The sequence below is a fragment of the Hevea brasiliensis genome, chromosome 4 (genome assembly GCF_030052815.1).
Source record: "Hevea brasiliensis isolate MT/VB/25A 57/8 chromosome 4, ASM3005281v1, whole genome shotgun sequence".
Lineage (NCBI taxonomy): Eukaryota > Viridiplantae > Streptophyta > Magnoliopsida > Malpighiales > Euphorbiaceae > Hevea > Hevea brasiliensis.
Genome location: NC_079496.1, coordinates 12,982,899 through 12,994,476, shown reverse-complemented (window position 1 = coordinate 12,994,476; position 11,578 = coordinate 12,982,899). Strand labels below are relative to the sequence as shown.

General features: G+C 35.7%; 1 non-coding gene across 1 annotated transcript; it reads left to right on the top strand.

The window, feature by feature from the left end:
* The first annotated feature begins 1,726 nt into the window (after positions 1-1,726).
* On the top strand, positions 1,727-1,833 carry LOC131179745 (small nucleolar RNA R71). The gene has a single exon (XR_009148632.1). It is a non-coding gene; the product is annotated as a small nucleolar RNA R71 (small nucleolar RNA).
* The last annotated feature ends 9,745 nt before the right edge of the window (positions 1,834-11,578 follow it).

The window sequence follows — 11,578 nt, the reverse complement described above, 5'->3', positions numbered from 1 at the left end:
ACAATACATGCTTCAAGAGGATCTTTAGGATGTGTTTTATGAAATTCCTCTTCAACTTGTTTGTCAATTATGTCAACCTTGAAGCATTCATCAGGTTCAAATTTGTGCTTTATTGTGTCGAACAAATTGAATTCCACTTCTTCTTCTCTTACCTTGAGGGTTAGTCGCCTATTTTTTATGTCTATGATGGCTCCAGCGGTTGCCAAGAATGGTCTTCCCAAGATGATAGGGATTTGAACATCTTCTTCCATCTCAAGGACAACAAAGTCTACTAGAATGAAGAATTTGCCCACTTCGATAGGGATGTTCTTGAGTATGCCTATTGGATATTTAACAGATCGATCAGCCAACTACAATGAGATTGTTGTGGGCCTCAGCTCTCTGATCTCTAGCTTTTTGCATATTAATAAAGGCATTAAACTCACGCTTGCCCCAAGATTGCAAAGGGCCTTGTCTATTTTCTTGTTGTCAATGAGGCAGGGTATGGAGAAGCTTCCTGAATCTTTCAACTTTGGAGGTAGTTTGTTTTGCAGTATGGCACTACATTCCTCTGTTAGAGTGAGCTACTATCCCATAGTCTTCCATCTTTCTTTTCTTTGACAGAATTTCTTTAAGAAACTTGGCATAGGATGGCATCTGAGAGAGTGCTTCAGTGAAGGAAATGTTGATATAAAGTTTCTATAGAACTTTTAAAAACTTCCTAAACTGCTTGTCCAATTTGGCCTTTTGAAATCTCTGAGGAAAAGGTAAGGGGGGTTGGTATGGCTCTAGTAACTTCTTTTTCTTCCCTGCTTCCTCTTCCTGATCTTTCTTGGCTTCTTCCTCCTTTTTCTCTGCTTGGCTTTCAGATTTTTCTATGGTTTCCTCTGTCGGTTCTTCCTCTGGTTGTACTAGAGTTCTCCCACTCCTCAATGTAACTGCCTTACAATGCTCCCTTAAGTTCATCTCTGGTTGACTAGGCAGTTTACCAGCAGCCTTACTTGAAGAACTTGCTTGCTGAGTAATTTGATTTTCTAGCATCTTGTTATGAGTAGCAAGTTGGTCCATTCTAGAAGTCAGCTATTTAATCAATTCATTCTGTTGTTGTTGAGCTACTAGGAACCTTTCCATCATGGACTCCATGGTCATCTTCGGTTCAGGTTGCTGAGGTTGAGGAGACGGTGGTGGCTGTGCAAAGTTTTGGCCTCTGTTCTGAAATCCAGGGGGTGCTGGTGGTTTGTACCCCTGTTGCTTATTTATTGGCTGATTCTGTTGCTTGGACCATGAGAAATTTGGGTGGTTCCTCCATCCAGGGTTGTAAGTATTTGAATATGAATTGTTATGCTGCTTCTTGTTAAAGTTTCCTCCATTCACATAGTTCATCTGTTCTGTGGGAGGATCATTGAAATTGTTATATTCTGAACTCATGTATCCTCCTCCATAGCTGTCCTCATGTTGACTATTTGTACCAACTGCATTAGCTTGCATTCTGTCGAGTATTTTTGTGAGCTAATCAAATTGAGCATTTATCATGCTTAGGGCGTCCACTTCCAGGACCCCTGCTGTTCTCCTTGCATTTCCTCTTTCATTTGACCACTCATAATTATGGTATGCAACCTTCTCTAGAAGTTCAAGTGCTTGTGTCACTGTTTTCTCCATTAAGTCACTTTCTGTAGCTGAATCAACTGTGCTCCTTGTAGAGGGTAGTAACCCATTATAGAAATTTTGCACTAGTAACCAATTCTCTATGCCGTGGTGTGGACATTCCCTCTGCAGGTCTTTATATCTTTCCCATGCATCATAGAGTGATTCACTTTCCTTTTGTCTGAAGGTGTTGAGCTCAAGCCTCAGTCTTGCAGTCTTTGCAGGTGGAAAATACCTTGTTAGAAAAGCTTGTGAGAGGTTTTCCCAAGTGGTGAATGTTCCAGCTGGTTGAGAAAGTAACCACTTCCTTACCCTGTCTCAAAGAGAGAATGGGAATGCTCTGAGTCTTATGGCTTGATCAGAAACTCCATTCATCCTGAATGTATCACATAGGGCAAGAAAGCACTGGAGGTGATATTGTGGATCTTCTGTTGGTGAAACTCCGAACTGGGTTTGCTGAATCATTTGAAGCCATGCTAGTTTTAATTCAAAGTTATTGGCTTCCACTGTGGGTCTAGTGACACTAGGTTGAAATCCTTGGACAGATGGAGCTCTATAGTCTCTCAAGAGTCTTATTCTGTCATTATTATCGGCCATGGTTAGAATTTCAGGATCTTCTTGATCGTGCTCTTGATGTTTCTTTTCCCTCCTAATGGCTTTCAGAGTTCTGTCTATCTCCAGATCACAGTCCAAAATTTCTTCTTCTGGCCTTGTTCTGGTCATATACCAGGTTGGGCACTTGAGAGAAAAGAAGAGAGATAAAACTAGTAAAATAAAATTAGATAATAAATATAATTGCCTATCGCTTGATATTACTAAAGCCAAAATCCTCGGCAATGGCGCTAAAAACTTGTTTTGTTGGTTTTACAACCCCGCAAGTGCACGGATCGCTAACAAGTAATAAAGTGATGAGTAAAGTATCGTTCCCATAAGGAATTTGATTAGTAAGTACCAATCTGCATAGTAATTTTGACTGTCTAGGCTATCGAATACTTAGGGAATGAAGTTTGTTATCCTTAAACACTAGAATGGTAAACTTAAAATGAAATAATTTATTTAAAACAATTCCAGAATTAAGATTTTACACTTGAATCTTACTAGGGATGTTACCTCGTTTATTTATGGGATTGAGGATCATTTGCCTTGATGGAAATTAGTCCTAAGTTATCCTAAGTCCTCTCTCAAGGCACCTAGGGTGTATTCTAATTAACTTAAACTCGATTTTCGTGGTGATCAAATTAATGAAAATCCTTTAAGGTCTTTGACCAATTTTGAAATTTCACAAAGGTGTCAGCCTATGTCTAGGTCAGAATTCCTAGGTTCAAGATCTTGATTTTCTAATATTAATCTTCACCTTTCAATCCTTCAATTAATATCTACAATCAATACTAAGTGGGTACCAGCACTTAGCATGTATTAAGATCACAAGAAATTAAATCAAGGAACAAATCTCAAATCCAATAAATAAAACTTAGTGTTCATCCATAATAATGATTACAAGCATCACTCTCCCAATTCCAGAATAAGAAAACTACTCACTCATGGTGAGTTCAGCAAACATCATGATAAAAAGGTAAAGACAGTAAAAAGAAAATCATATGGAAGAAATAAAATAATAAAAATTCGTTTAAGGAGATGGAATGAAGGAACCGAAGAGAGTTTGCAGCTTTGATCTTGTGGAGCTTCAGCTGGAAAACTCCTTTTGATACTGATATTCCTCTCCTCAAGACGGCTGGAGAGAGTGCAAAATGTGAGTCTCTCTAAAACTCCTAAAAGGTGCTGTCCCCACAGGATGTTTTCTCTTTCTATTTATAATAGTTGTTCTAGGGTTAGGTCATTTTGAGTCCCAAAAGCCTTAGGAGTCTGATTTGTATGTGTAAATAAGAGCGAGAATTTAGGTTTAAAAACTGGCTGCCGCATGGTACATGGCCCATGTGTCACTACACGGGTCCCGACATGTAGGGCCATGTAACTTACTAGAGTGGAATTGCGGAGTCTTGCATTGGCACAGAGACTTACACGGGTCTGCGCTGGCTACACGGGCCTAGTTACACGAGACGTGTACTTTTGTTCTCAGAAAGTTCTTCAAGCTTGTGCCCGGCAGAGACTTACACGGGTCCCTGCAGATTACACGGGTCTAATTACGTGACCTGTGTACTTTTGTTTCTCCATTGGCTCTCTGGCTTTCTTCTAGTAGAAGGTTACACGGGTTTGGGGCTTGGCTTACACGACCCGTGTACTTTGTATCAGCAGCAATTCTCAGTCTCTTGACCTCTCCAAGCTTCCCTTTTGCACTCCTATACTCTGGGGCTTCACCCAAATACCTGAAATGATGCAGAAAACATGGAATTAAGGGCTTGGCAATAGAAATTATGAAAACTAATGAAATCAACTATTATGCATGAGATTACTTACCTAAATGCTATGAGATAGTATACAAATGTGCTTAAAAACATCTATACAATTCAAGTGTATCAGCCGTGTACTCAGACCCTTGTAAATCATAGAGACCTGTGTAAGCTTCTGCCCGGCTAGGTTTCAAGAAATTTCTAAAGAATAAAAGTACACGGGTCGTGTACTTTGACCCATGCAACTAGCTATGCCCCATGTAAGCTTCTGTGTCATTGCGAGATGCAGCCTTCAGAGCTCCAGTGAGTTACACGGCCCTGGGCAGTGTAGTGACACATGGGCCGTGTATCACACGGCCATCAGTTTCCTGAATTGGTTCCAACTCCAGCTTTGATAGAAAAGAGAGACTCCTAAGGCCTCGAGGATTTTAAAAACCTAACCCTAGATCATTGAATATAAATAGAGGCCGCAGAAAGTAAAAGAGGGAGAGCCGTATAATAACACTTTCATCATTTTCCTACAGCAAACAGAGGAGAAGGATATCAGTATCGAGGAGGAGCCTACAGCCGAAGTTCCACAAGATCAAAGTTGTAGATTCTCTTTGGTTCTTTTGTTCTATTTCTTATAGCTGATTTTTATTGTTCTTCATTTTATTTTCATTATATTTGCTGAACTCACTATGAGTGAGTAATTTCCATATTCTGGAATTGGGAAAGTAACACTTGTGATTATTAGTATGGACAAGTATTGAGTTTTATTTGTTACATTTGAGTTTTGTTCTTTGATTCAATTTCTTGTGATCTTAATGCATGCTATGTGTTAGTACCCACTTAGTATTGATTACAGATATTAATTGAAGGACTGAAAGGTGAAGATTAATGTTAGAAAATCAAGATTTTAAACCTAGGAAATCTGACCTAGAAATAGGCGAATGACCTTTGTAGAGTTTCATAATTAATCAAAGATCTTAAAGGGTTTTATTAGGACTAATCACCAACGAAAGTAGGGTTTGGCTCTAATCGAAACACACCTTAGGTGCCTTGAAAGAGGACCTAGGATATCCTAGGGTTAATTTCCATCAGAGTAACAATCCTCAATCCAATGAATAAACAAGATTAAAATCCATAATAAGATTACAGTGTGAAATATCAATTCTGGAATTGCTTTCCATAGATAGTTTTATTCAAGATTTATTTTCAGCATCCAAAATAGGTTTAATATACCCTTTATTCATATTCGGTAGCCTAAACAGTCGAAACTGCTGTGTAATTTGGTACTTATAACTAAATTCCTCATGGGACGATACTTTACTCATTACTTTATTACTTGTTAGTGATTCGTGCACTTGCAGGGTTGTAAAGCTAGCAAATAGATATTTGGTTTTAATGAGCATTATAGTGAATAAAGGTGGATTAAGAGCTTCGTTACATTCTTATATGTACACGTTCGATTGCCCTTTGATGACGAGGTTTATATTTCAACACTATACTATCTTTGGGACAGCGCTTGACATACACATAGCTTTTAAGGTGTATACCAGGTGTTTGCCCTTTGGGGGTAACCCTGTATATGTGTATGACTAGTTTGTTATTATTTGCTCCCCTAAAATGCTGCCAGTAGTATCATCATTATCATTAGAGTCAATTAACATCATCATTAGCATCAGCATTAGCATAAGCATTAACATTAGCATCACTAAATAATCATTTTCATGGAGTCACCATTTGCTGCTCTAGGTGGATGCCAGCCTATTTGCCCTTTTGGGGCTGCTCTATGAATTGTGTATGACCAATATATTGCTCCTATAAATTAGGATTCCAGCATTTGTTCTTTAGGGGGCCAGGTCATCAATGCAATCCAAGATGCCAACAGATCTAACAGGATACATATATTAGTGTATGGGGATTTATGCCTTGCAAATTAATTTAGAGCAACTACTTTGTATTAGGGCATAATGAAAAGAGTAGAGCTATTAAATGAGTATGTGATTTGTAGCATAAGAAGTATTAGGGGAGATTAGTCTATGAATATATATAATGAATTTTCTTTCTTTGAGAAATATGAGACTATTGTACTGTATGAGTATCAAGGTTCGACTTAATAGTGTAATTGATAATAATGATATGCCATCAGTTATGGAAATTACTCAATTGTGGTGTTTATATGCAATAGGAAACTTAAAAATATAGAATAGCATGTTATAATTGTATTATGTGTATGGTGAAGAAGTATCTAGAGTTGAAATCAGAGCACTGATTCTAAAGTGAACTCTAGTAACAAGAGCATTAGTTTTTATCTTGTCTTACTAGGTTCTGAAGTAATTGCTACATGATAGTTCATTTAAGTACATGGAGAAATAGAAATTAATTTCAGTGGAAGCATGGTTGTTTTGGATTAGACTTTGTAGTTCCTTAAGCTGTGTAATTTCAAGGACAAAATTCATTTTAGGGGGAGAGAATTGTAATACCCCAATTTTTAAGACAAAAAAAAAAGGTTGTCATTAGAAATAGAAATAAAATTTAAAAAGTTTTGAGGAGAAAAATTTAATTTAAACTTGGACTTGAAAGAAAAGTTTTAGAAGTTTTGTTTAATTTGAACTTAGACTTGAAAGAAAAATTTTAAAAGTTTTGGGGTGAAAAATAGGATTTTTAGAGAATTCAAGGACCAAATGTAATGCCCTCACCATAGGTAGTCCGTACATTTTACTGTTCCGACGACTAATGTCTGTTCGGACAGTTAAAATGTCTGGAACTACACCTAGACTATAGTGAGGAGGCATAAATTGAAGAAATAAATGTTAAGAAAATATAGGAAAAATGTAGAGAAAAAAAAAATTAAAGTTTAGAGAATTTATAAATTGGTATAAAATAATAAAAATAACTTGATGAGCACCATGAAAGGCATTTTGGTCATTTTCACCCCTAGAGGTGAATTTTGACTTAAATGTCAAATTAAAATTTGGAAATAGAATAATTAACATAAATTAATTTTATGAATTTGAATTTGAAAAATGAGAAGAGAAAGAAGAAGAAAAGAAAAGGAAAGAAAAGAAAAGAAAGGAAATAGATTTATGAAATTTAAAAATAATAAAGTACACATAAATGTATATATATAAATACCCACAAGAGACAAAACCCCACCAATCATCTTCTTCTTCCTCTTCTCTCTCTCTCCTTGCCGTCTCCCTTGGTCTCTCCCTCCCCACCATTGTTATCAAGCTTAAAGCTTGATTTCCTCTTCATTTACCCATCAAAACCTATAGCTCTCTTCACAAAAAATACTCTCTACACCCTAAGGAAGCTATAGATACCAAAAAGAAGCAAAAAAATTGAAGTTTGGCAAGACACCCAAAAAGGTTAGTGCTCAAAACTCTTAATCTCTTCTTTAAGCATGAAAATCATGCTAAACTAAGTGAAGATTTACATGAAATTAAAAAGAAAAATTTGGGAAAGAAACCCTTGAATTCAGCAGCCCTAGAGGAACCATGAAAATGATGGATTTTGTTGGTTTAGTTTAGTTAGGGAAGTTAATTAACAAGGTATTACATGTGGGAATTGATTTCATTGTTATATATATGCATTTGATGTTTGAAATTAGGGTTGTGCACTTGAAATTGAGGATTTTGTGATATTTTTGAATTTGACCTAATTGTGTTGAGATTGATGATAATAGAAGTGACATGTATGTTTATTTGGAGTTTGGAGAAGGTGGAGATTAAATTTTGGGAGTGTCAAATTTCTGTAGGTTGGGACTCAATGAGTCCAGTGTGTTTGTTGAACCCTAACTAATAATGTGTGACTCCAATTGGTATGAGGCTAATTGGAGGTGTTTTGGGACATCTAAACCTTCATTTTTCAAGAAGAAACCCTACCCAAATTCTGTCAAAATTATGATCAATTCTCTGCCCAAACTTGGATGACCAAACACTGCCAACCCAGAAAATGACCAAATGAACAGTATGTGTTCATTTGGTCATAACTCTCTCTATACTGGTCCAAATGACCTAAAATTTCACCAATGGAAATTTTAGACATAGGGCTACACTTTTCATGAAGACCACTTAACCCAGTTTTGCCTTTAACCAATTCAAATTGTTAGCATAAGTTGGGTCACTGAAACTGCCAACCCAGAAAATGACCAAATGAACAGTACGTGTTCATTTGGTCATAACTCTCTCTATACTGGTCCAAATGACCTAAAATTTCATCAATGGAAAGCTTAGACATAGGGCTACACTTTTCATGAAGATTACTTGACCCAGTTTTGCTTTTAACCAAATCAAATTGTTAGCACAAGTTGAGTCACCAAAACTGCCAACCCAGAAATTGTCCAAAAATACTGTTCCTTTGGTATGCTTGACCAGTTTTGGCAAAAATGCCATAACTTGGTCTCCAAAGCTGCAAATTGAGTGAAACTAGTGCCAAAAGTTTTATAAGACATAGCACAACAATTTTTATGTTTTGACCAAGCTCTAAAAACCATTGCATCCTAGGGAAAATATTAGCCAAAGTTAGGAATTGAAATCTGGAAAATGTTAAGTTGAACCCAGAATGCCATTTGATACCCGTGTGTTCATTTGGCCATAACTCCCACTAGGAAATTCCATTTGAGATGTGCAAATATGATCTGGAAACATGATACTTAGGGCTACAATATTGATTTAGACACCTTTGCCAAATTCTAAGTGTAAAGACCCTAAAAAGAGGGTCGAACATACTGCCCTGAAGTTGGTTATTGCCCTTATAGGACTGAGAGTCCAGGTTAATACACTGACTATAACTCACTATACTAAGCTTGAAAAATTATGAAATTGTACCTGGGAGTCCCTAAGACATAGAGGAACATATCTTGTGAAGGAACCGAAGTCTAAAAATGACAATAAAATGATCAAATGACTGGTCAAATTTTATTGACCAGAAATTGTAAATTCTGGACAGCTTAGAGGCAAACGGACCAGTTATGGTATTTTGACCATAACTTGAGTTCTATAACCCCAAATTCAATGATTCAAAAACTGAAATTCAAGTTTAAACACAGAGGAGCAATTATTATGAAGGAAGTGTGACTAAATAGACATCTAACCTAGTCAAATTCCTAGATAAATATAACACATCAATATGAACCTAAAGAAAGGTTCATGGGAAAAATGCTATATATGAAAATTAAAATACTCATAAGGATAATTAAATATTAAAAATAATATGAATATGTAAATTGGGACTAATGTCCTATTAATATGAAATTAATAGTACCAATGAACAGTACTAAAAAAATAGTAACAGTAAATAGTGCTAAATTAATTAAAAATGTTTAATTGCCCATAGTATACCTAGACTTATTTATTTAGTTGGATAAATTGGTATACCAATTAGGGACTACAGATAGCAGTACTGCCTACCGAGAAAATCATGAACTGACAATATATGTCTGGTATGATTGTTCTACAGGCTATATGCCTACTTACTGGCCATCGTGCCTACTTTATTTCTGGCTTTACAAGCTCGACAATGGTGTCGTGCGATACCGGCCTCATGCCCGATGATGTATACTGGGTAGACATATGGCTGTCTAACCCGTATACTCCCGTGTGTCCAGCTTTTATAATTTTTTATAGGTTTCTTGGGCATTGATAATAATTAATTAATACTGAATATACAATAAGTAAACAGGAAAGATCCCAATAATGTTAATTGTTTCCAAAGAGCAATAAAAATGTAAAAGACCCAGAAATTATAATTTGCAGATATTAATTCAATTATTTAATTATTGTTATTATAAATTATGCACCACTAAGTGTTATTCTTAGCGCGTTGGTTTTCCATCGCGTAGGTACTGAAGATCAGTAGCCGCCACAGTAGTATTCGAATAGAGTTCCGACCAGATCTGCCACCGACTAGAGTCACCTCACCGGTCTTTTGTATTTTGGTAGGGCCCATGTATAGACTAGTATTTTGGTTCATTATATTTAGTCATGATGTAATTACTAGTTTATGATGTATTTCATTTTGGACTTGAAATGAAAACTTATAATTTATTATCTATGAATTTCCATATGAATGCAATAGATGACACTTCATTTTGAGATCTCATAAATAGTTGTGAATGATGTGATAAAAGAGAATATGATATGAAAATATGTGAGATGACTATGAATATGTTAACAGGTGATAGTGGAACCCGCCAGATGCTAATAAAACAGAGGAGGATCTGTCCGGGTCTCAACAGAAATAAGATATAAAAAAAAAAAAAATTTCTACACATAAATTACCTGATTTAAATTACATTAAAATTTACAATAGACATGACAAGACAAGATAGGGTGCTCCGGCATCGAATGTGGCACTTCTTGCTCGGCTATACAATAGACGGGTAAGGGGCATCACACCAAAAGGGATATTTTTCTTTTAATGGGCAGCTAGCAACTGTGGATCACATGATAGACTCCTCTAGTACCTTAAAAAAAAGAAAAAGAAATAAATAAATTATGAGCTTTTGGATGAAAAATAGAAAAGTTGAAGGACCAAAATGAAATTTGGTTTAAAAAGGTGGATAGCAGGCTGCACACCCACTTGACTCCTCCTGCAGGTTCTATAAAAAAAAAAAAAAGAATCGGAAGAAGAATTGAGAAAGAGGAAGAAAAGGGGAAGAAAGGAAAAGAAAGAAAGAAGGAGAAGAAGAGAAGGGAAGAGGGAGGAAAGATTACTAGATTTTTGGAGTTTCTCTAGTAAGAAAGGACATAAACAAGGGAAAAAGAAAGATTTTAGTCTGGAATATAAAAAATTTGAGAGAAAAATAGAGAAGAAGGTGAATAGTAGCAGAAGCAAGACTCTGTAAGGGCAATAGTTCTCCCATTTGTTCAGGTGAGTTTGGTAGATTTTTCACTGTTGATTTTTGGATATGGTTAAGTACTGTATGCCTAGAATGCATGATTAAAATTTTAGAAATTTTCAGCAATTGGTTTTGGAGAAATTAATTTTAGAACCTTGGCTATCTAGATCTAGAATTATGAACTCAGGAGAAAATTGAGAAAAATAAATAGTTAGTTAGAATGCTCAAAAAATTATAAAATTTGGTAGAGATGATCTTTAAGATGTTGGGGCTCTTGTTTTAAAAATTTTTTGAATTTTGGACTTGTTATTTATGAGATATAAATTATTTTATATGAGTGGTCTAAGTAAGAATTGTTTTTAAAAAATTCAGATTTTGAAGAACATTTTGATATCTCATGATGTAGAGGTGTTTTAATGCTAAAATTTTTACTGATATTGCATTTGGATGTCTTGAATATATTGATAAGAGCATAATTTATTAATTTTACTCCCATCACATTTAGTGTTTCTAGGGTATCTTTATGCCTAATTCAGTTGATTAAAGTATAATTATTTAATAGGCATATATTTAGAGAGTTATTGAAATAATTGTGTTAAATGGAGAAATTTTTAGCATTCGCATTAATTTGACTCTTGCTGTATTTTTCAGGGTTTTGGTGAAGTTCCAGAGCATAGAAGTGTGGAAGGAAGCTTGGAAAGGTAAAAGGATTGAGAAGTGTTGCTGATACAAAGTACACGAATCGTGTAAGCACAACCACGGACCCATGTAACATTCT